Source organism: Chionomys nivalis, chromosome 13, assembly GCF_950005125.1.
Source record: "Chionomys nivalis chromosome 13, mChiNiv1.1, whole genome shotgun sequence".
Classification (NCBI taxonomy): Eukaryota; Metazoa; Chordata; class Mammalia; order Rodentia; family Cricetidae; genus Chionomys; species Chionomys nivalis.
The window spans coordinates 58653004-58675798 of NC_080098.1; the positions used below are offsets into that span (position 1 = coordinate 58653004).

The 22795-nt window shown below is 44.1% G+C and overlaps 1 protein-coding gene across 8 annotated transcripts in view; it reads left to right on the plus strand.

Annotated features, from left to right (window-relative positions):
* Positions 1-22795, plus strand: part of Phactr1 (phosphatase and actin regulator 1) — a 424574-nt gene that overhangs the window by 152223 nt on the left and 249556 nt on the right. Inside the window, exon 1 of one of the 8 annotated variants that reach the window (XM_057786943.1) lies at positions 21307-21578. The exons of 6 other annotated variants lie outside the window; for them this stretch is intronic. The gene's annotated coding sequence lies outside the window, so the exon portion shown is untranslated. Of the gene's footprint in view, positions 1-21306; positions 21579-21965; positions 22033-22795 lie in introns of those variants that run through there. One more of the 8 variants, XM_057786942.1, reaches the window with a different exon arrangement.

The following is a 22795-nucleotide window of genomic DNA, read 5'->3' on the forward strand; positions in this document are numbered from 1 at the left end:
CATAGAATGGGGATGAGTGAGACTTAAAGCTCGCTTGCTTTCTTAAATTCACATAATCTGGATTTTGAATCTGGATCTGTCTCATTCCAGAGCCGAATCCTTCAACACCATAGCAAACAGGAGTCCTAATGTTCACCGTGACATATACCCCCTGAAGGAGAACCTGCCATCCAGTGGGGATAAAAACTTGAGTCTCAAGCCTGTGAGACTTCACAGTATTTTTGCAGAAAGAAGTGTGATTGTGAGCACACAGACATGCCTTCTCACCTGGAAGAACACAACTTTTCTGTGCAGGGACAGTGAGATACACACACACCCCTTCCATTATAGATGAAGGACTTAGAACAAATGGCCCTCCCTGAAGGTCAGTATCTCCCAGATTTCAGAGAATAAATTCTCCCTCTGCAGGTATCTCTTGTTCTATCTCTTGCCACTAGCATCATCTCACTCATACCAGACTTGAGCCCCCAGGTTGTTGGCACACAGTCTCTTTCCAGTCACAGTGGGCTCTGTGTCAGCTCTGGAACACCTCCGTTGACTCAGATGAAGAAGAGCAATTGAACTGTCTATCACTTAGGATAATGTGCCAGTCACATGCTCCAGTCTTTCACGCCAAAGTTCCTGCATAGCCTGTGAAAGACACAGAACAGGCTCCCCAGAGAGAAGGCCTGATGATGAATGAGCAGCTTCCAACTACCGTGGGAGAAGGGCTGTTCTTCTTATGTGTGTTAAAATGACACAGTCCATCTGTAAGGTTGCTTAAAGGAACCCCTATGCATCCCTGGTTCGCCAGCATCTATCTCATTCTCTACTAACAAAATTGACTGAAAATGAAGCTCAAGATTCCTCATCATCCTAAAAGCTAGGGCTGGGCAGGGATTGGTCTTGCTTTTTAGATTCTGAATCCTTTAACTTGAAGTTCCCCATAAAACCTTTTCCAGCCCCAACGGACTGCTTCCTCTTTGGAGTTCGGGAGCGTTTATAAGTCATTTGATAAATTGTAGTCCTATCCATCCATTTATCCGTCAGTTCACCCACATGCCATGAACACTGAGCTTGTCCTATGTGCTGGACACTGTGGTAAGACCCAGGGTAGATAGAGTTCTGCCTCTATCCTACACAAAGAGCCCAGGGTAATCTGTGAGCTCCAGATGGTGATCAGTGAGGCATTCTAGAATATTTGGATGCAAAGGTGCTTGCAAGGGGTAGAGTCGATGAGCCAGTCATCCAGGGTAGGAGTGGAGGTGACACTGGAGAGGAGTAGGAGGATCATAAAGAAGGTCATGTCGGGGGAGTCAGAGGTTCATACAGCCGCAAGTTCTTAATGTCAGGGCAAGGCAATGGTAGGTTTTAGAGACTTACAGGTGACTACAGCCAGGTTTGAGGACATCTCTGGAAACTCCACCTGTGACTCTATGCCCCACCTCTTTACCTCTTATCCCACAACCAGAGTTTTCACAGCTGGTGCACAGCTGATAAATGGACTTGCCTATGGGGACAAACGGCAGGTGGAAAAAAGGTGGGACCTACCCATTCATCAGTCTCCTCCACTGGGTTAAGAGGAGGCTAGTTTCCAGCTAACCTCATTTCTTGCTGAGCCCTCTTCTGCCTACCTCTTCCTCCGGAGAACACTAATGTACTAAGTCAGATGACCTGAAGACCCCCACCACCACATACACACACACACACTACCTTGCAGCAGCTGACTCCACAGACACCAGGAATTCAAACGCACCATACTGGAGGCTCCACCATGATAGCATTCTCCAGGCAGAGGAAGCACACACTCTAAGATGTCATCCATCAGTGGGCTCACGAATTCTCGATGGGGAAGACTCCAGAGGATAGTTGCTTTCACCCAAGTTGAGTGATTCTCAAACTTGACACAAATTCGAAGAACAAATGACTCATTGCCCCTCAGTCACCCATGTAAGTAGCTGCCACTCCCGCTTCATTTGAGAACTGTTTAAGCACAGTCAGCCCTTGTACCCTCCTAGCTCTGTCATCTCGGCTTCATTCAAATGGTCCAGGTTCCCTGTTAGATTCTTGAATAGCTTCTAACTCATCGGCCCCTACTGAGATTGCTGCTCCTTTGTTCTAGCTTCTCAGAAAGAATCATTTCAATCTTCTGTAAATACCTTTGTGGCACTTCTTGGCTGAACACTCCTTGTTTTAAAATCGTGGTATACAGGACATTATCTTCTGAGTCACCAATATAGCTATTGTCTTCTTTAAATTTTGCTTGCGTTTCTGTTTTATAGATAAAATATTTTACTATTCAAGCACTGCAAATGAATGACTTTCAATCTGGTGGATAAACCCCCAATGCCTCCTTTTGGATGGGTCTTGTGTTTGTGTCCATGGCGCACTGCTGTTGGACAGAAAGAGAGATGCCACAAAGCCCAGAATAGGTCCTCAACCAGTTACACGGATGGATCATTGTGATTTGTGTCACTCTCACAGTGGTTGTGTACCTCCATGGCTAACCATACCTGTCTTCTGATACCTACAGTCTCTGTCCTAGGAAATGAACACAAGAGTCAGATGGGGACTCTGAGGCCTGTATGGAAGAGTAGAAACAAATGTCGTTCAAGGCCAGAGAGTGAATGCACTCCGTCTTATCTAACCACATGTTCTGCAACCGTGAATCAGCTGCCTCTGCATTGACTGTATTCCCAGGACACAGCCCACGCGCACTTGACATGCGTACACTTCACATGCCTCCTGTCGCTGTTCTCTAATTGCACAACTATTTGCATGGCATTTGCATGCTAATAAATAGTCTAGGTGGTGCAGAGATGACTTGAAGTCTACACAAGGGCATATATGGTTGCCAACTACTCCATGTGAGGACTGGAGCATCCATGGATGCTCAGCCCACAGAGGGTTTCCGGAACCAATCACCGCAGGTAGAGAGAGAAAGACAATATGAGAGATGAGATAGGATCATTAGTGCTGTGACACTAGAAGCTTATGCTGAATCTTGGATCTTGAGTTCAGAAAGATAATAACAAATGATGGGGAAGGAATGTAGCTCAATTGATTGGGTACTTGCCTGGTACTCACGGCTTCCTGGGTTCAATCCCCAGCATTGTATAAAACCATGTGTAAAAAAAATAATAAAAAAAAACTTAACAAGTTAACCAATGCAAAGGTAGCCAGGAGCCAAGCAGCAAGAGCAAGCTTAACTTTTTTTTTTTTTTTTTTTTTTTTTTACAAAAACTCACTTATGATCTGTGTTTTAGGAAACAGGTTCCTTTATGGAGCTCACGTTGGTCTTTCTAACTTGCTATCGTCCCGCCTTCATCTCTCAAGTGCAAGGATTATGGTGTGTGCCTTTCTGCTGTGCAAAGCTGACTTACAGAGGACAGAAGGTGTTGTTCTCTCTCACACGATGACCTGATATGTCTCTATGAGTCAGTTTTGTATCACTACAGTGAAATGCCTGAAGTAACTAACATTTCAAAGAGAAAAGATTAACTTAGCTCAAAACTTTCAATTTCAGGATCTAAACACTTGGGAAGGATGGCCCCTAGGTGTATCACCTCATGTCAAATGTTGAACAGCAATGGCAGGGATGTGTGTTAGAGGGATCCGAGACACTTGGAGTCCCATAGTTCCCTTAGGGAAACATCCACAATGGCATTAAGAATCTCTTTCTGGGACCCACCCTTTAGGGCTTTCATTTTCTCACTATACCACCCTGTGAGCCAGGTCTTCAGTCCTGGGCCTTTAGAAGACACCTGAGCCAATGCCAGACCATGACATTGTCTAAACTCTCTGGGTGACTTTGAGATTTTATTAAGTATCTCATTTTTTCATTTCAAAAGAGTCTGAAAGAATTTTTCACAGATAGACTCTCTTTATTCCAAATTTAAATAGTAGATCTGGTGTTTATATTAGCCAACTATTTATCTACTTATATCCGTATGGCTCTAATAATAATTGTGATATTAATTGATTAACCTAGCCCAAGGCACCCGATTGTCTGCATGCAAAATTTGAATGTAATTGTAACAATATAGACCAAAGGAAATAATTAGAATGTAAAAGTTCACAACTGCCACCAACCCAGGAAGTCCGTTCCCTTCACTGAACCTTCTGCTAGTGATTTGGTAGGCATTGATTCCTTCCTTGGAGGGAAAGGGTACAGTGTGGGGTGGCAACCCTGCTGATGATCTCCTTATACACAGCTGTTTAGTAAAGGTACCCTCCCAAGGAATGATTGCAGTACAGTTGTGTGAACAGATTGCAGAACAGTGATTGGTCTAATTGTCAACTTAATTGGATTCCAAATCACTAGGAGACACACTTCTGGGTCTTCCAGCAGAGACATTTAACTAAATGAGGGGAGCATCATTCCAGGATTAGGGTCCTCGAGAAAACTAGACAGTTCATCTCTCTCTGCTTCAAATATGCCGAGATGTGGGCAAGCGGCTGTCTATTCTGGCCACCATAGCCAAGACCGCTCCCACCATCCTGTTTCCCCTGACATGGTAGACTGTACTCTCAAACTGTGAGCCAAGATCAACCCTCTCTCTTTCAAGTTGTTTTAACAAGAAAAGTGACTGACTTGTGAGAGGAGAGTGTGCCCCACAGGTGAGGGTTTGCTGTGTCTTTGTGAACTGGCGTCAGTAAGATTTTCATATTTCTGCTAAAGCAACATTTGAAGTCATGGAGTCTGCTAGAAACATGGCAGGAGAACAAGACAGAAAGGTAGAAGCAAGTCAGGGCTAAATGTTCCGGGAACCGGTTAGTTTCAATTTTGCATAACAACATTACAAAGAAGGAAAAAGCCAACTGGGGTAAGCCTTAAATCCCAAACAGAGCAAACTGGTCACAGGAGGGGCTGAAGTAACTGCGCCTTGAATTCTCTACTTTTCCTCCCACTGCTTTTTCTTATTAACTATGAATAAGGGTCAGAGAATGGACCACATCTGAGCTTACCTGTTCACAAATTCCTAAACCCTAAGCATTTTAATCTTCAGTCTCAAGTCTGATCCCTTTTTTCCCATCTTTCATGACTTCTTTTATTATTATCTTTATTATTTTCATCTAGCATATAGAGAATTAGGCTCCAAACATGGTTTCTTTTTGTTGATTTTTCTACTCCTCTTCTTCTTCATCTCCCTGCCCCCACCCTCACGCCCTTCATCCCAGGAGCCTTGTGTCTTAGTTAGCATTTCTATTGCTGGGAAAAGATATCATGACCTCGGCAACTCTTATAAAGAAAAACACTTAATTGGGTGGCTTACAGGTTCAGATTTTTAGTCCATTATTGTCATGGCAGGAAATATAGTGGCATTCAGACAGACATGGTGCTGAGGAAGGAGCTGAGAGTCCTACATCTGGATCTGCAGACAACAGGTAGAGAGAGCGACACTGGGCCTGGCTTGAGCTTCTGAGATGCCAAGCCCGCCTCTAGGAACACACTTCCTCCATCAAGGCCACAAATCCTAATCCTTTCAAATAGTCCCACTCCTATGAGCCTATGGGAGTCATTCTCATGAAAACCACACTCCTCCTCCCTACTTCCGTGTCACATGTGTTTAGGTACCCTCTCTACTTCTTCAACGCCTCCTTTTCCTCTCTTCTGGTCCTCTTTCTAGTTCTATAACCTATTACCCCCCACACACATATACACGAATAAGCATAAACATAAAATGTGGAAGGATGATTAAAAAATATCCCACACTAGCTCAGGACTGAGAAATAGATGGTTATTTATTTAGGGGTAGACTCACCAATCAGAATCCCCCTCTTGTTACACATATAAAGCTAAAATCTCTGTGTGAGAGAGAATGTGACATTTGCCTTTCTGAATCTGGGTCACCTCACTTCATATGATAATCCCAAGACCTATCCATTTCCCTGTCATCTTCATAGTTTCGGTCTCCTTTATGGCGGAATAAAATTTCAGTGTGCATGGGCCCCATTTTCCTTACCTGGTTCCTAGCTGCCGCGTATACTGCAGCAGGAAGCATTATCTGTGCGGCATCTCTGTGGTAGGAGACAGCCTCTTGAGCTAGCCCAGGAGGGATACAACTGCATCATTTGGTGCTTCTCTCCTTGTCTGGAGAAACATCCATAATGCTCTCCAGAGTGGCCACACTTATTTACCTCCCAACAGCAGTGGGTGCAGGTTCCTCCTATTCAGTGTGTGTGGTCTTCCTCCTACAGAGCCTGGGATTTTCTGCCTGGCTATCTGTCCATGTTAGGTAAACTGCGGGGCACCATAAAAGACCGTGTACTGGACTGCACCACCAGTAACACTAATCCAACAGCACCAGCATCAATAGCGCTAGCACCCAACACCACACTGCCATGGACACAGGAATGAGGGAGGGAATGGAGCCTTTCTTTGGCTCAGCACTGAACCAACAGTTGTCAAGTGGCTTTGCCATTACAATGAACTAGTCAAGGGGCTTCTGCTTCGGTGGAGGGACACAGATTAGACAAGGTAGACAGATAACAGCTTGTCAGGGGTGTTATAAAGGGCAATGAATAAACGGTCACACTTATAAATAGGAAAGGGATGACTTTTAAAGACTGTTTCAGGATAATGCTCCCCCCACCCCCACCCGGGATGCCGAGAAGAAACCTAAAAAGCTTGCGTGAGCTGTTGCATTATCCCTTAAAGAAATCTGTGAACTTGACTGTGTGAGAACAAAACTCAGTGCAAAAGAGAACATGAAATCCTTTCCCTGGGTTCTGAGGACACGAGCATAAGGTTAATTTTGTCAGGAATTTAGCTATTTAATCTTCAGAGCAGCTTTTGTGAGGTAGAAGTTATTATGTTTTGAACTCACCAAAGGGTACGCAGTTAACACAGGTTGACGCCGAGCTTCAATTCCAATCCCCTTCTGAATTCTGTATTATATGTTTGAAAAAGCTGAATTTAGACATATCATAAATAGCATATATTTGCAGTGCATGATTTGAGCATTTCTGATGTATGCATGAGTCTATGAAAATCGCTTCCCCACATCAAGATAACAGACACAGCCTCCGTTCCCAAAGGGTCCTCATGCCGCCTTTAGTCCACCCCTCTCCGTACTCCCAGCTCCAAGCAGCCATGATCTTCTTCCTGTTGCTAGGAATTAGCCTGCACTTTCCAAATTTTCTTTTTTAAGTTTTGAAGCACTGGGATTTGATTCCAGGTCTTTGCACATGTTAAACAAGTGTAGTCTCAATCTTTTTTTTTTTTTAAGTTTTTACTTAGAGATAAGATCTCACTGAGTTACCCCAGCTGACACAATCCAAGCAGGCTTTGAACTTCTGATCCCCTTGCCTCAGCCCTCTGAATGGCTAGGATCATAGACCTGTATCACCAAACACAACGATTTTTACCATTCTATATAAATAGTGTTCTATAGGGCATGTATTTGTAAGGGAGTCTGGGTCCTGCCACTGGCAGGGTTATTTTCTGGTTCCTCCACATTGCTTCTAAAGGGGAGAAAAAGACATCATTTCCATCTCTTGAGTGGTCTTGCGGTGCACAGTTGTCCACTTATCTGTCGGTGGACACTACTTTAACTGTTACGGATCAAGCTGCAGGGACTATTCCTATATCCGCATCCATATTGGGCCCATACTTTTATCATTATGTAATAAAGACGAGAATAGAATGCTTAGATACTTCTCTGGGTGACAAAACCAAACTGGAACAGAACCAAGCCTACAAGATTTTAAGATGTGCCATCCCACCCTACTCTAAGGATAATGAATAGTCACCAACACGGCAGTATGGAGCCTGTAATTCAGACGCCACTGGGCGCCTCTGTCGTCTCAGGAGAGATTGCCTTGGATAACCCAGCGGAGAAAGCCGAGAAAGCCGGCTATGAGTGCTCCTCCTCTGACAATTAGCGCTGAGATTGCTAACAGGTCCCTATCCTATCACAGCCGAGTCTAAAGCTGAGACGTGGCTCATGACTGCAACAGGAAAGCAGAGGCTTATCGATTTCCATGGCATCCCACTTGACCGTGTCACCACACTCAAGAAAAGGCGCATCATCTCAGAGGTGCACGTGGGCTGAGAGAGCGTTTAAGTAAATTATTGTAAAAAGAGATTGATGTGCAGAACAGTGGTTAGGCGGACTTCCTGGAAGAAGTGGCTTCATAGAGGGACCTGAGGAGTGATGGGAATTGCTAGCTGGAAGTCTAGGGCAGAAAGAAAAAGTGATAGTGCCTTATACTAATGCACCAAACACAGGCAGAGCATGAAAATGTCCTAGGGGCACTGAAAGAAATAGAAGCCCTGCCCCGTGAGATTTCAGGCACTGTGCAGAGAAACAGCCCCTAGCCATGAGCCGTCATTGGTGAAGGTGAGTTCGAATCCAGCTTTCCTTACTCTAGTCTGGATCTTCTCCCACACACAGAACTGCTTCCTGTTGATTATGCAGGTTTCTAAACTGGACTGAAGGGAGGAACGAGCTTCCAGTTTACAAAGACTCAGGGTGGCGATCGCCTGCCTTGCGCTATTCACTGTTCTATCGGTGATCAAGTCCCATCGTTCTTTTCCTGGGGACCCAGAGTAAGACCTCACCCACTGGGTAAATACTTTAAGAAAAAAAATACTCAGGGGTGCAGAGAGAAAAAAGGGGGACAAGTCAATGATTCATCTCCCCTACCGTTAGTTTACGTTATAATTAACCAAACTTTAAAAATAAGCCCTTAGCAACATCTGTCTCCGCCACACAGCAGCAGAAACACACCCCCACTGCATCATCAGCTTCGGCCGCACATCAGCAGCCGCTGAGTAAGCTTTAGACTAATCACAGGAGGATTCTTGCTATGTGTTTTCCTATTGTGATGAAATAACTCAGGGTCCAGCACAACAGCGAGGAAGCATCAAAGCCGCTTTCCATCTTTCCATCCGTGTTAAAGGATAGAGATGTTATGTTTCTCAACTGTAAAAGGTTTGTTTTTAACTCGGGGATGCCCACCCCCCTGGACTGGCTTACAGTGGCAGATGACTTCAGTGGCAGGAGAACAGGCTGAGCAAACTGGTGACTATTCGGTGGGGATAAAGCCAATTTACAGTGACGGAGCAGAGGCAGGCTAGAACTCACAACAGAGACAGCCTGGGCCAGCAAGAGGAGGGCCTCAGGCTCTTGATCACTTAGCAACACTATGCTGCTCAGTGGTTGAACTGCATCTTGTATGCATCTTCCTAGGTCAGCTGCAGAGGTAGATTCTGGGCTGTTGGAGAAATGTGCCTCCTCAAAAACCCTCCTAAACTGCTGCGAAGACACACAGACACACCTACGCACAGACGCAGAGACAGAGCTCTAACACACCTTCTCTGAAGCAGGTCCTCCCTCCCAACCACCTTCTACTTCTGCAGTGTCCTGGTAATAAATACTTAATGAGTTTAAAAATTCCCTACTACTCCTTCCTTGAAAACTCAACTGGAGAATCAGCAAAGGCAGCAAGGCGGCTCCTCGGCACAGATCCAAGAGACTTTAATTCAGTTGTTCCCAGCAGCACTAAGTAGCCAAGAGGTAGGAACACCCCCAGAGGTCTATCGAGTTGTCGGAGTTGTGTGAAGTCTGGATTACAAGTCTCTCCTCTGACCGGCAACAGCGGTCATTTCTTTCCTTCCCCCGACATGAGACCCCTGAGGAAATTTCTGTTTCTTAAGATCCATTGTCTCCATAATCTGATAGCTGGAGGAGGGGCATGGGTGTCTCCTCTTAGAATACCTCTGTTCCGACCAAGACAGTGGCAAAGTTGAGATAGAACCAAAAATGTGAAGAATAGCAGCAATCTATATGCCTTACGCATTGACCTGGAGAATAAGGGTCTTTTACCACATGTGAATACTCTGGCCCTAGGGTAAGATCTTCAATGTGGCATCATTGGGGGTTTGTAGATCTCTAATATATTCCTTGTGACAGAATTTTGAAAAGCACCCATAATGAAGTTAAAATGTGCAGCACACATCCACTTATGTATGAACGTGAAGGTGACCTTGCATTTGGGGACAATTAATACATCCAAGAAAATAACAACTCCACCAGCGAGTGGTTAAACAGCTGCCAAGACATGAAGATTGCAGAGGCTGTAAATCTGGGGACTGATGTGGTCTGAGTAGTCCAGGGGACTCTCTCTCTCCTAGTTGAGGTCATAGTTAAGAGTTTACCCTGCTGTGACTCTGTGGAGACCATGCTCTGCATCTTGCTGTTGAGTTTCCTCACCTTTGCTGGAGCCACAGAAAAATTGGTAAAGGATGAAAGTTCTGCATTTTTAGCTCCCAGGTTGCTTTGTGGATTATTAACTGTTCCCCACGCCACGTGGGATTAATTGGAAACAATTGCAATGTTCCCACCACATTGCACCGCTTCCCTTCATTAATTAAGAGGCATTGCCCTCTGTTCTACTGATGGCAAAAGGGACAGCTCCTCAATTACCAGACAGCAGCCGCGGAAGGAAAGGGCTCAAAAAACAGAGGACAGGAAACCCAGCCCAGTGTCTGCAGAGAGAGCCCCTGAACCAACCCAGCAGCTGTTGGGCTCCCGGAACACTCAATTCTAAGCCTCTAGCTCAATCCATATGTCTCTATTTCTCTATTTACTACTTGACAAAAGATGCCTAAGAATGGAAAATATGTTAAGGAGCATTAAATAACAGCCTGGTTAGTTAAAAAAAATCCCTCTCTATTCATAATCACATCTCTATATTCTTAATTTATTCATTGAAAAATAAATTAAAAAGAAAATTAAAACAGTGTCTACCATATAAGCCTCTTGAATGATAAACCTCCTTCAAAATAAACTTACTCTGTCCAGAATGCTAGATATGGGAGTGCTTGGTTCTGTGCTTCAAAAGACTGGTTGTCCCCCCCAAAGTAATGTGTCTGATCAGGATGTTACAGTGCTCAAAAGTTTTTTTGTATATCCACTTTGCAGGCAAGATGGGGCAGGGAAGAAAAGAGAAGTCAAGAGTAGAGACAGGAGAGATAAGGAATTCAACTTCCCGAAAATTGCAACTTCCTGAAAAGTCCTGTAAGGGAGGACTACTGAGAACTTAGAAATAAGCCTGCCCTGCTGGAAATCTCAAGGGAAGAAGTCTGCCTCCCACGGTGCAGTGCTTCTATTTCTTTCAACGCCCCTAGGATGTTTTCACGCTCTTCCTGTTCTCGGTGCCCTAGTAAAAGCTGTGGATGCTGCCCTTGTTACTTTCTCTTTCTGCCCTTGACTTCCAGATAGTAATTCCCATCACTCCTTGGGTCTCTATAAGAAGCCACTTCCTCCAGGAAGCCCCGCCCAACCAGTGCCCCACTCACCAATCTCTTAGCCCTGTTTGTTGACTTGTCTGCTATCCAGTCAAAACTATAGATCCATAGCTAGGACTGTGTTTATCTGACTTTAGGATGGTAATGTTCTCTCAGTCTTGGTGATAAGGAAATATTTGTCAAGCCAATGAATAATAGAAAGTATGAATGAAGAAGATTTTAATAGATAGTATTTCCTAATGTAGTCATTAGATTCCGGGATTCCAAGAAAATAGAGGTTCTGGTGTTTAGGGTTCATTGGGCTAGAAGTGCTAGCTCATTTGCTGCAGGACTTCTCAGAGCATGTGAACTGCTGAAGTGTGTGACGACAAGCTGGAAAGCCAGAATGCCCAAGGACATTACCCAGGACCATTGCCCAGGGATTCCCTTCTAAGACAGACAATTGCAGAAGAGCGGTATTCTAAGGAACGCGCGTTGGGGGGAATCACAAAGGAAAACAGAGAAGCATCTTGACTGATGAGAAGATAGATGGCGGGGAATTAATATTGTGTAAAATGCTAAGTAGACTTTTCTAGCAGAACATTTGGCACTAAACATAGATGCAGTTAGAGATGAGCAGGGATGGAGTACGAGATCAGGAAGAGTTCGGCATCGTGCTGAATGACTTAAACATTGTGCTTCATGGAAAATACAAGCTATGGAAAGGATCTCACCTGCAAGCCCTATTTTAGAAAGATGATTCTGGCAAAATGGAAGTTAAAGATGAGCATTTTGCAAATGGAAAGTCGGTAAGGTTATTGTGATGGCTCTGGTGAGGGCTAAGGATGTAGAGCAGAGGAAAGGCAACTGGTGTAAAGGGGAACTAGACAGGAACCTTCGAGGATCATAGGTGCCTACAGAAGCATGAGACCAAGAGACGGCTCCAGACACAAGACAACGCTCAGGAAGTAAGTACACAGAGAAGGGGAAAGGAAAAAGCACCCCCACAAATCTAGCAGCTCACAAATACCTCTAACTCCAGCTCCAACCATTCTGATGAACTTTTCTGGCCTCTGTACACACACACACAAACACAAACACATGCACACACATATACACACAAACGCATATGCACACATAAACCCACACACACCTAATCACATGCACACAAATATACACACACATTCACACATATATATACATATAGAATCACATAAATAACACATACACAGAAACACACAAAGACACACACAAAGGCATATACACTCATATAGACACATGCAAACACAAACATATACACACATATAGACACAAACATACACCAACATATACATATACATACGCACACAAACACTTATACATGCACACACATTCATATATACATACATATGCACACACACCAACTCACTCACACAGACACATACATACACAACACACACACACATATATATACACAAAACAAGATAAATCTTTTAAAATAAATGAATAAATAAAGGATTCCTTTATACCAGGGCTATTATCTGGCATGACAGTTACTTCACGTTATGAGAACAGAAACCATATCCAATTCACTCATGCTAGTATGACCAGGGCCTGCACATACATGTCAAGTTGATAATAACCAGTGACTGACTAAATGAATATGCAGTCAAATTTGTGAGTGAACACTTAAGCATGAGTGCTGTTTCCAATGGCCCTGATCTTCTCCAATGCTGACATTGCCCTCTGTTGCCCCATTGAGATGCTGAGCTGACAGGCTGAGTGATCTCAGAACTGGTTGGTTCTCTATCTTCAGTGAGTAGAGACTTAGAGCAGCTTGGTCAGTCTAAGATGATGACTCAGATAATCAAGAATTACTGGGGGCTGGAGAGATAGCTCAGAGGTTAAGAGCATTGCCTGCTCTTCCAAAGGTCCTGAGTTCAATTCCCAGCAACCACATGGTGGCTCACAACCATCTGTAATAAAGTCTGGTGCCCTCTTCTGGCCTGCAGGCATACACACAGACAGAATATTGTATACATAATAAATAAACAAATATTTTTTAAAAAAAGAATTACCGGAAGTGGATGAGCTGGACCAATTAAAGCAATCCCTCATGATCGTGGCCTTTGCATGAAGGCTGAGCATTGCTGTGATATGGAGCATCTATGAAGAAGAAGCATAGACAGACAAGAAGGAGGCTCTAAGACCCGGCTAAGAAAACCCTTCATGGTGATTGGATTAGGGTGGGTGAGCTGCTGCTGAGACAAATAGCATTCAAGATCAATTATTGCTCTCTCTCTCTCACTCTCTCTCTCTCTCTCTCTCTCTCTCTCTCGTCGTTGTTGTTGTTGTTGTTAAGATCCTACTGTTTGACATAATGATCCATTCACCTTGGCCATAATCCTAAGGCCTAAGCATTGTTTGTCTTCCCTCTTGGCCACGATACCCTGTCAGAGACCTCACAGCTAAGGTGTAAGTGCTGGTCCTAAGTGATTCCAAGGCCTGAGCATTGGACCCTATTGCTTTCCCTAGAAAGATACACATAGGGAAAATTATATTTCCATCTCGGCTAGGTTCATCATCTATGCTTCCTTAGTGTGTACCTGTGACTTTTTCCCTCTGATATAAGTGACTATTTCCTAACTGGTATTATGTTAAATTTTGTTTTAGAACAGTTTTTGCCTGGTTCCTTATTGGCCTGTAAGACCCAAAACATTCAGAAATAAAATATAATAGACTTATTTGAAGGATTCTGAATTCAGGGACCAGGAATTACTGTAAGGACAAGATAAAATGTCAAAAATTTGATTCCATTTCCAAACCCTAAGTCAAAGAATGAAGCACCTAGGAATTGCACAACATTTATCACTCTTTTGTACCTTAAGGGCAGTATCTTTCAGCATCGACCCTCTCCTCCCAACGTAGGTGTTCAATGGAAGGGGAGACAGGGTAAGTGGCCCAGTGCACTGTTCTTATCTGGGGATGTTTACAGGAGGAGATGAGCCGTGGGTAATTCCTTTACAGACAGATTAGACACAAACTAGCCATAAGGTCGAGTGAGCTAAATAAGGTGTGCATTCAGGAAGAAGTTTGGCTACAGTGACTATGATCTTACTATTTAGGACAAGTTTAAAGACTACTTATATATTAATACATTCACACACAACTTTTAAAGACTGTTTAATATTAATGTCTTCGTAAATCAAAGAGGTTTGACAACTGTGGTAGTGATTTTCTTCTTTGCTGTGACAAAATGGTGACAGAAACAAGGGAGGAAGGGCTGATTTGGACTCACTGTCTGAGGGTATGGTCTATCACTGTGGGGATGGCTGTGGCAGCAAGATGACACCACCTGCTGACTTCCCAATAGACAGAGAACAGGAAGTTGACTGGGCTATAAAATCCCAAGGTCCACCTCCAAGAAAGGCACTTCCTCCAGCTAGACCCCACTTCCATAAAGTTTTAAAGTCCCCTAAAACATCATCACAAGCTGGGGACTGAAAGTCCAAGTACATGAGCCCACAGGGGAGAATTTCACATTCAAACTGACAGTAATCTGAGATTTAATGTAAAGAGAGATGTCTTCTGTGATCAGAAAACCACACTTATCAAGCTGGATTGGTGATTAGGTTTTCTTATTACACACACACACGGGGGGGGGGGGGAAGGAGGGAGGGAGGAAGGGACGAAGGGAGAGAGAGAGAGAGGAGAGATTGTGATAGGGTCTCTTGTAAGCTAGGCAGCTTCAAGCTCACTATAAAGCTGAGTATGACCTTGAACTCCTGACCTTCTAGAGGGAGAGTCAGTTTTCATTTCTCCAGTCCCTAGAATTCACCAGCTGAAATGATGCCAAAGAAGAGTTCCAAGCGCATCTGGATTCAAAGAGGAAAGAATCAGCTCCTGTCACTTGAGAGGAGAACATCCAGCTTCTAGAAAATGTGGGATGACAAGCAGGGTCTGTCATGTCCACTTTTAGAAAACATAGTCTGCACATGAAAATGTACTAGAAGACCCCTGATGTGACATTTATCATTTACTGGGGACCTCATCCTGTCTGCATTTCAGAAACAAGAGGAAAGAGGCTCAGGGCCATGCTGGCTGGGGCAGTCAGCACCTGCCATGGTCCATGCCCTGTAGATGCTTTATGAGCATCAAGCCAGATTTTCTTCTTACTTCACTAAAACTGGACTAGATAACCTGCGTGATGGAGTGGGATGGCTCGGATCCAATCCCAGCTCTCTCAATTCTGCTCTAGCAACCGTTTCTGATTCCACTCATATTCCTCTGGCATCTGACTCGTGTCTCAGTCCTATCTGGACCCAAGTCATGACACCAATCCCACATGGTGCTTTAGAGAAAATGAAAGGGAGCAACAGAAGCAGCCTCACCCTGTGGGAAGCCGCCTTTCCCTGTTGCTCACCCCAAGTGAAACTGTCACTTGCCTTGTGCTGAGATGACTGGAAGCAGTGTGAAAAATGGCTTCTGAGATTGGCAGTGGCACCGACTTGGCAGGGAGCGAGGTAATAACTACTGTGTTATGGATTATTCTGGAGCCCTCAGATCATGTTCCTGTCAGGATCTACCTTCATTCTGGGAAGCCTTAAGACACAGCCCCCTTTGCTCCAAACAAGAGTCTTTTGGTCTCAGACTGTTCTTGTTTATAAAATTGCAGACTTTCCACAATGAAGCAAAAACAAACTAATCTAAGTTTAGAAGCCCGGTAAGCTTACTAGAGCTTTGGCAAGAAGATCTCCAGGCAGAGCATCTTACAGGGTTGGCCAAGAATAGCAAGGCACAAAACTGACTCACATTAAACGTAATAAACGGGAAGAGTGGAGGAAAAAAGAAACGATGGGCAGAGAGAGGAGGGAAAGGAAGTCAGAAGAGAAAAAGAAAAGAAGAGAGGAAAACAGGCAGTGGACAGCAGCCAGCTCACCACCTGCATGGGTGTCAGAGGTCAGAAGAGGAGAAAGAAGATGGGGGAACATAGGAGAAGAAGAGTTCATGCCCTCCGCACCCTACAGACTCCCCGACTCAATCCCCGATGCTTCATAATGGTCTAACAGCTCTTGGTCTTAAGAAAGACTATTTTCTATGCAAAGACATGGCAGTCAGTTATCCCACCAAGAGCTCACAGACCCCACCCCTACAAGAATCTCCTGTTTCTTTAACCCCTCACAGAGCCATGCGTCCAAGCCTGAGCCCAGACTCCCAAGTCCCTCAGAAATGCCACTGACACCTTCTTACGCTGGTATCAAGTCTGTTGCACTGTCTATGTAGGTCAAGATGTGTTTACTCTGTGACACAAGTGGATTTTCTACTTATTTCACTTTGAGAAGAATTTATTCAGCCTGCAGCCAGGCACGGCCATTCATATGGTTTAGTTTCATTTGTGGAAACAAAGCATAGAAAACAGTAAACAGTTGAGTAACAGACATGCAGGAGGGAATTAACTTGGAATAAAATGCTTGGAGACAAGACATTCTAAGGTCCCTAGCTTTAAAATAGACAATTTTAAAAACAATTTTTGATTCACAACAAAACCGGGAGGAAGGTTTAATGGTTGTTCCATGTTCACAGCACACAGCTTTGCTCATTGGCAGCATTTGAATGCTGCATTTATTATATCAGATTACCTTCACTGTCACACCCCGGGCCACAGTTTATATTAGGGTTCACACTGGCGTCACGTGTTCAGTGGTCCTCCACAATTATGTCATGACAACAATGAGTGAGACTTCTCTTTGCACACGGGATGAGTCTTCTACTGGTTGAAGCACCAATAGACTAGAGCAGTGGTTCTCAACCTGTGGGTTGGGACACCTTCAGAAAACTGTTATCTCAAAAAATATTTATATAACCACTCATAATAATAGCAAAGCTACAGTTATCAAGTAGCTACAAAAATAATTTTATGGCCGAAGGTCACCACAACATGAGGAACTGTTGTTTTTAATAAGGGTCGCTATTGGCGTACAAAAGAGTTCCTTCCACAATAGCCCAGAAGGGAGTATCACAAAGGTTTATTTATTTGGGGATAAACTCACAGAAGGGGTAGCGATCCGCAGTCTTCTGAGTGCCCTGGGAACTAGAATTGAATCCAGCAGCCAAGAGGCCTGTGCACGCTTTTTGTCTGCATTTATAGCACATGAGACCACGCCCAAAGTGGGCCAGTATCTTAAAGGTTTTTAGCTGAAGGAGTTCCCACAGCACCTCACAGCATTAGGAAGAACTACTGTTCTAAAGTATAAAAGAAACTACTGGAGAGCCAGAATAAAGGAAAACAAATAAACACATAAAACAATGACACTAAGGGTCATGTCTGGAATGTCACAGGCCACCAAGTACTTTCTCCACACAAAACACTATCAAAGTATGTCTCCTTTTGCCCCAGCTACCTGAGAATTTGAGGCCTAAAAAAAACAAACTAGAAACACAGAAAATATAGAACCCCCAGGTATTAAGCTGTTGTTAAATAAGTTACCATGTGAAAATACAATGCCATGTATGTTGCAGCTGTAATAGTTCACCAGTTAATACTAAGCAGGGTTCATAAGAATGACCTTAATATACTTATTCAAAGAAAATAAATGAGTTAAAGATATCTCATCTATTAGAAACTGGAGTAAGTCACTGCCGTATTGATTTGTTGTTGTTGGAATTAAGTGAGATGCCCAGAATGCCCAAGACAGTATCTGATGCTAAGCGCTGGTAGCACTGATATATAATAGTGAACACAGTGATGATGGCTGGGTGATGTGTCGAGCAATTGGCAGAAGAACTGGGAATGAGGATATTTTAATCCCTCAGGCGGTATTAGTCATGTTGCTCATGAAGATAATTTTGTGTCCCAAGGTGACTTCAAAAATAAATGGTACATGGTTTCTCGACCTGAAGAGGTCATTATCATATGATTATGTGAGATTGAGACAACTCTTATAATATATAAAAAAAACTCTATTTTTTTTTAGGCTGGATCTTACTGTATATCACAGACTGGCCTCAAGCTGTAATCCTGTATCTTCATTCCGAGTGCTGGAATGATGCGCATTGCTGTGTGTGACTATGCTTTATCTGTTTCTAGGTGGTGTGGGGACGTAGATGGGAGGACTGTGTTGTCAATGGATGAGCAACCCTTAGAAGAGTGATATTTGGTGAGGAGTTGGCATTTTTAAGGATGGATATTCCAGGCAGAGAAATCTGACTTTAAGCAACAGCACAGAGTGACACCGGGGATGCTGACATAGGGTCACATGTGACACTGGGGATGCTGGCATAGGGTCATGTCACCGTTTAAAACATAGACAAAACAGAATCAAGGAATTGAAGCAATGAGGCAAGGCAGAAAAGTCCCTAAAACTAATTTAAAATTATCTAATGTATCACATGAGGCAGTAGGGATTTTATCTAAAAGGGAATAGTTTTCTATTGAAGTCTTTAAACTGAGAAGTTATATGACATAATGCCTGAATTCAGTGCTTACACACGGTGAAGGCAAAGTGGAAAATGAAGATCTTCAGAGGCCTGAAGACAAGGCATGGGTTCTCGACAAGGCCTGGGTTATAGCCAAGACCCTGTGACTTAGAAGTGGACCAGTGGATTTAATAAGATTGGATGATTTATTTCAGAGACTTCAGGAAGTGGACAGAGAGGAGAAAGGTATATAGGGCATACATAGGTCACATGTGACAATGGGGATGCTGGCATAGGGTGACATGTGACACCGGGGATGCTGACATAGGGTCACATGTGACACCGGGGATGCTGACATAGGGTCACATGTGACAGCGGGGATGCTGACATAGGGTCACATGTGACACTGGGGATGCTGGCATAGGGTCACATGTGACACTGGGGATGCTGACTTAAACAGTACAGATAACCCAAAAAGGAAACTTTTTAGAACCAAGATTTATTTTCTTTACTTTTCATACTTTCCTGGTAGCACGAAAGAAATTAAGTCTTTGGAATTATCTCAGTTTCAAATTTATTAGATATTTTCCTGTTCCACTTAAGAAAATGCTATTTGAGTGACACCACGGGGCTAGAACGAAGTGAATACAAAACACTTTTCTATTTATTTATTTATTTTATTGCATTTGTTATATGGGTGCACATGCCGATGTACATAAATGATCAGAATTAATTTGGGAGGGTCAGTTCTCTCCTTCCATCATACGGGTCCCAGAGAGCATAACCCATCAGGCTGGCAGCAAGCTCCTTTACCCACGGAGTCATCTTGCTGGCCAACAAACTCTTCTTCTAAAATTTCTAGCCAATATAGATGAATATGTTACCAAAGAATGAATTCCTACCCCATGACAGTTAAATATAATCCAGGGCTAAGCTGTGGTAACCATTGTATGTGATTATTGAGGGCTTCAAATGTGACTATTCCTGAATGTGATATAAGTGTAAAATACAAATTAGAAGTCTGAAATAGAAAAAAGAATACATAATAGCCTACTGTTTATATTAACTACATGTGAAAATGATTCTTTGAATATATTCTAAAAATAATTTCACTAGTTTTTTTAGATGTGGCTACTATAAATTTTAAGATTATATACATGATCCCTATCATATTTCTATTGATGAATGTTGATCTATGAAATTCTACTTAGATAATCAACGTTTTCCATTATTGTCCCTTGTCCATTATGAAGGTCCAATTACCCGGTATTTGCTAATACCTCCCAATGTGTCCTTATCCCTGTTAAGGAAATAGTAACTGCAGCCACTGTCACAACAGGTGACTTGGTATTTACTACACCTGCAGGGGGAGGCACAAACACCCATCAGTCACTCTACTTAGATTTTCCTCACACACCTGGGTCTTTGCAAGCCAGAGCAGGGAACATAGACCTGACTGCTAATTCCTGCTGTGTCGAAGATGGCTTCTCCGACTCTAGAAAAGGCAGTGTGATTCCTCCCGGTTCACTGCAGAGGGATGGATGGGTAGAGAGTTAACAAAGTCCAAGGTGACTTTAAAAGCACACCATCCCTCTACTGATGTTCTCTTTAATGTTGGTCATCGGATCAGTTTCCCATGGAAGACGTGGGGGATAGGGAACGGGAAACACAAAAGCATTGAGTTAGTGTCTGTTCCCAAAGACAGCAATGATCCTTTTCCAGTCCATCCCACATCTTACAACAAGACCCAGTTAACTTGCAGACTGGAGGGACCAGAAGCCACTTTGCATACAAATCATCTTGTGAAACAGACAAACTGGCTAGGGTTTTGCAAATCTGGTCATCGTGATATGTCTGTGTAATTTCATCCCCATTCTGCAAAGAGCCTCTCCATTCACAGCCAGCTCTCAGTGGCCGCTCAGCAGGCATCATTTGGCAAGAGAAGGTAGACATAAATAGGGGACATTGGAGCAGAATAAAATGAGTCACACTCCCTTCACGCTGGAGTGTGGTGGCTTCAAGACTGGCCATTTGGCCTTGGGGATTGTGATATGGTTGGGGGTGGAAGCTGAAGGTTTCATATTCTGTAGCAAGCTAGCACCTCTTACTTGGTCATTACACGGTTGTTGGTTGGGGGAGAGTGTAGGCAGATTAGGTTGAGGGGGGATGGCTAAAGACAGCCCCCTCCCCCGGGTTCAACTACCCTTTTGACTCCTAGAACTTAGAAATGTGACAGCAGCAATAAACACTGCGGGCTTTAGAAATAGTGTGTCTTATAAAGCCATCTGAGGCTTTTCAACTCTAGGTTCAGATGCCGTCTGAAATCGTTCAATACCTAATCTCAAGAAAGCTACTGTAGTTACATCGTGAGAAATCCAAGCTTGCCCCAACCCAGAGTTATCATTTAGGAGTTCCTGCACCCAGGAATCAAACCAGAGAAAAACAAAAGCAGTCTGCAGAAAGTCAGTCCCCAAATGAAAATTCTGGAAATGTTAATTGTCTTTGTTTTGTGTTTTGAGTGCCTTCCCACTCTGGGGTATAGATGCTCTCCCTGGGGACTTATGGTGTGTGGGGGGGTGTTGTTCCTGGATCAGTTTAAATTATATAATGGAGCCAGGAGAGTCAGGTGATGGGATTGCTAATTCCCTGTAGGAGACAAACTGCATATTTAAAAGCTCAACAAATACTCAGAAAAGAGGGTGGAGGAGCAGCAGCTCAGGCGGTGGCTGTGAGTTCCAGACTTCTCCATGGCTGAGTCCTTGGGATCCTCCCAAGCTGAGCCAGTGGAGCTGCCGGCTGAGTCTAAAGACTCACAGAGCTTGGGGGCAGTCAAGTGCAGGTCCAGGGTCTGGGTTGGGTCCCCAGGCTACTTTCTGTTTCACTTCGAAATGTCCCTTGCTTCCAAAACCGGTGGCCTCCCAATTCGTGGGAGAAACCGTACCCCTTGGAGACCCCGGACTCTGTAAAGGTACGAAGTGACGTGACTGCGTCTGGTTTCGGGGGTGGACGGTGGGGGGGGAACACACCGACCGCCGGGAAGGGTTTGGGTGGTCCCGCCCAGGAAGATGGGATCTGTCTGCGGGCTGTTCTGGGATTCTAAAGAGGCTCGGGAGGGTATCTGAGCTTTGAAAGGGAGATACAGTGGCCCCCTGCCGCCTGGATGCCTTCTGCCGGGTGAGTTGGATCGGTCCCCCAACTTCTCCGCGAGGAAGCTGGTCAGCGGCCAGGCTCTGGCAACGCCGGGAAGGGGGACGAAGGGGCTGCCTGGCACCGCAAGGATGTGTGTGTAGCATGTGTGTTTGCAGAGCCCAGCCCTGGGGGGAGATTGTCGCTCACTCTGAGAGAGCACAGCTGTTGAGGAACCAGAGACCAGACCCTGTGTGGATGCCTGCGTGAGCCCAGAGATCTGGGCGGTCTTTAAGGTAGGCGCCCGAATCTGGAATCATTTTGGTGCTCTTGTGGGTTTCTTAGGTGCTTTTTTTTTTTTTTTTGTATTGGCTTTACTCTTTGCATGATTCAGAGGATTTTTTTCCCCCTTTGGGGAACTGCCAGCATCAATTGGTTTGGTTTTTAAAATCTTCGAGTTCAGTTCCTAGGATGTCCCTGAATTATCATGTAGTCTATCCCCGAGGACAGGTCCAGATCTGGAGATGTTCTGTAGACCCAGGAGATCCTCTTGCAGACTTCACTGCAGTGGAGGCGCTGGAGCACTGGCTGCTTGCTAAAGCAGGCTCCTGGGAGCCTTGGGAAGTTTCTGACCTAAAGACACAGGAAAGGCAGAACCCGAAATCAGAAGCAGTTCCTCGCGGGAGGCAGACTTAGGGGAAGTTGTGGATGCAAAGGAAAGATGACTTGAAAATGGAAAGTAAAAACAAGGGCTGGGTTGGGAGGCCCTGGCATTGTAAGGTTTGCTGCAAGGGGATGTGAATTACAGGGAACCTGTTCACCTGCTCACTTGGAGTAAGAATTGCTTTAGTAGACTGTATGAGCGCAGACTTCTAGAGACGCAAATATATAGACTAGTCATGCATTACAAGAGCTGGTTTCTAATCGTTATTCTTCTCTAGCCACATGAAGTATGCTAAATGAAACATGGTGATATTAAAACCAGAAGGGAAAATGTTTTTAAAAATACTGACTATAAAGAGATATTCAAGTTTTTGCTGTATCTTATCCTTTCTTACC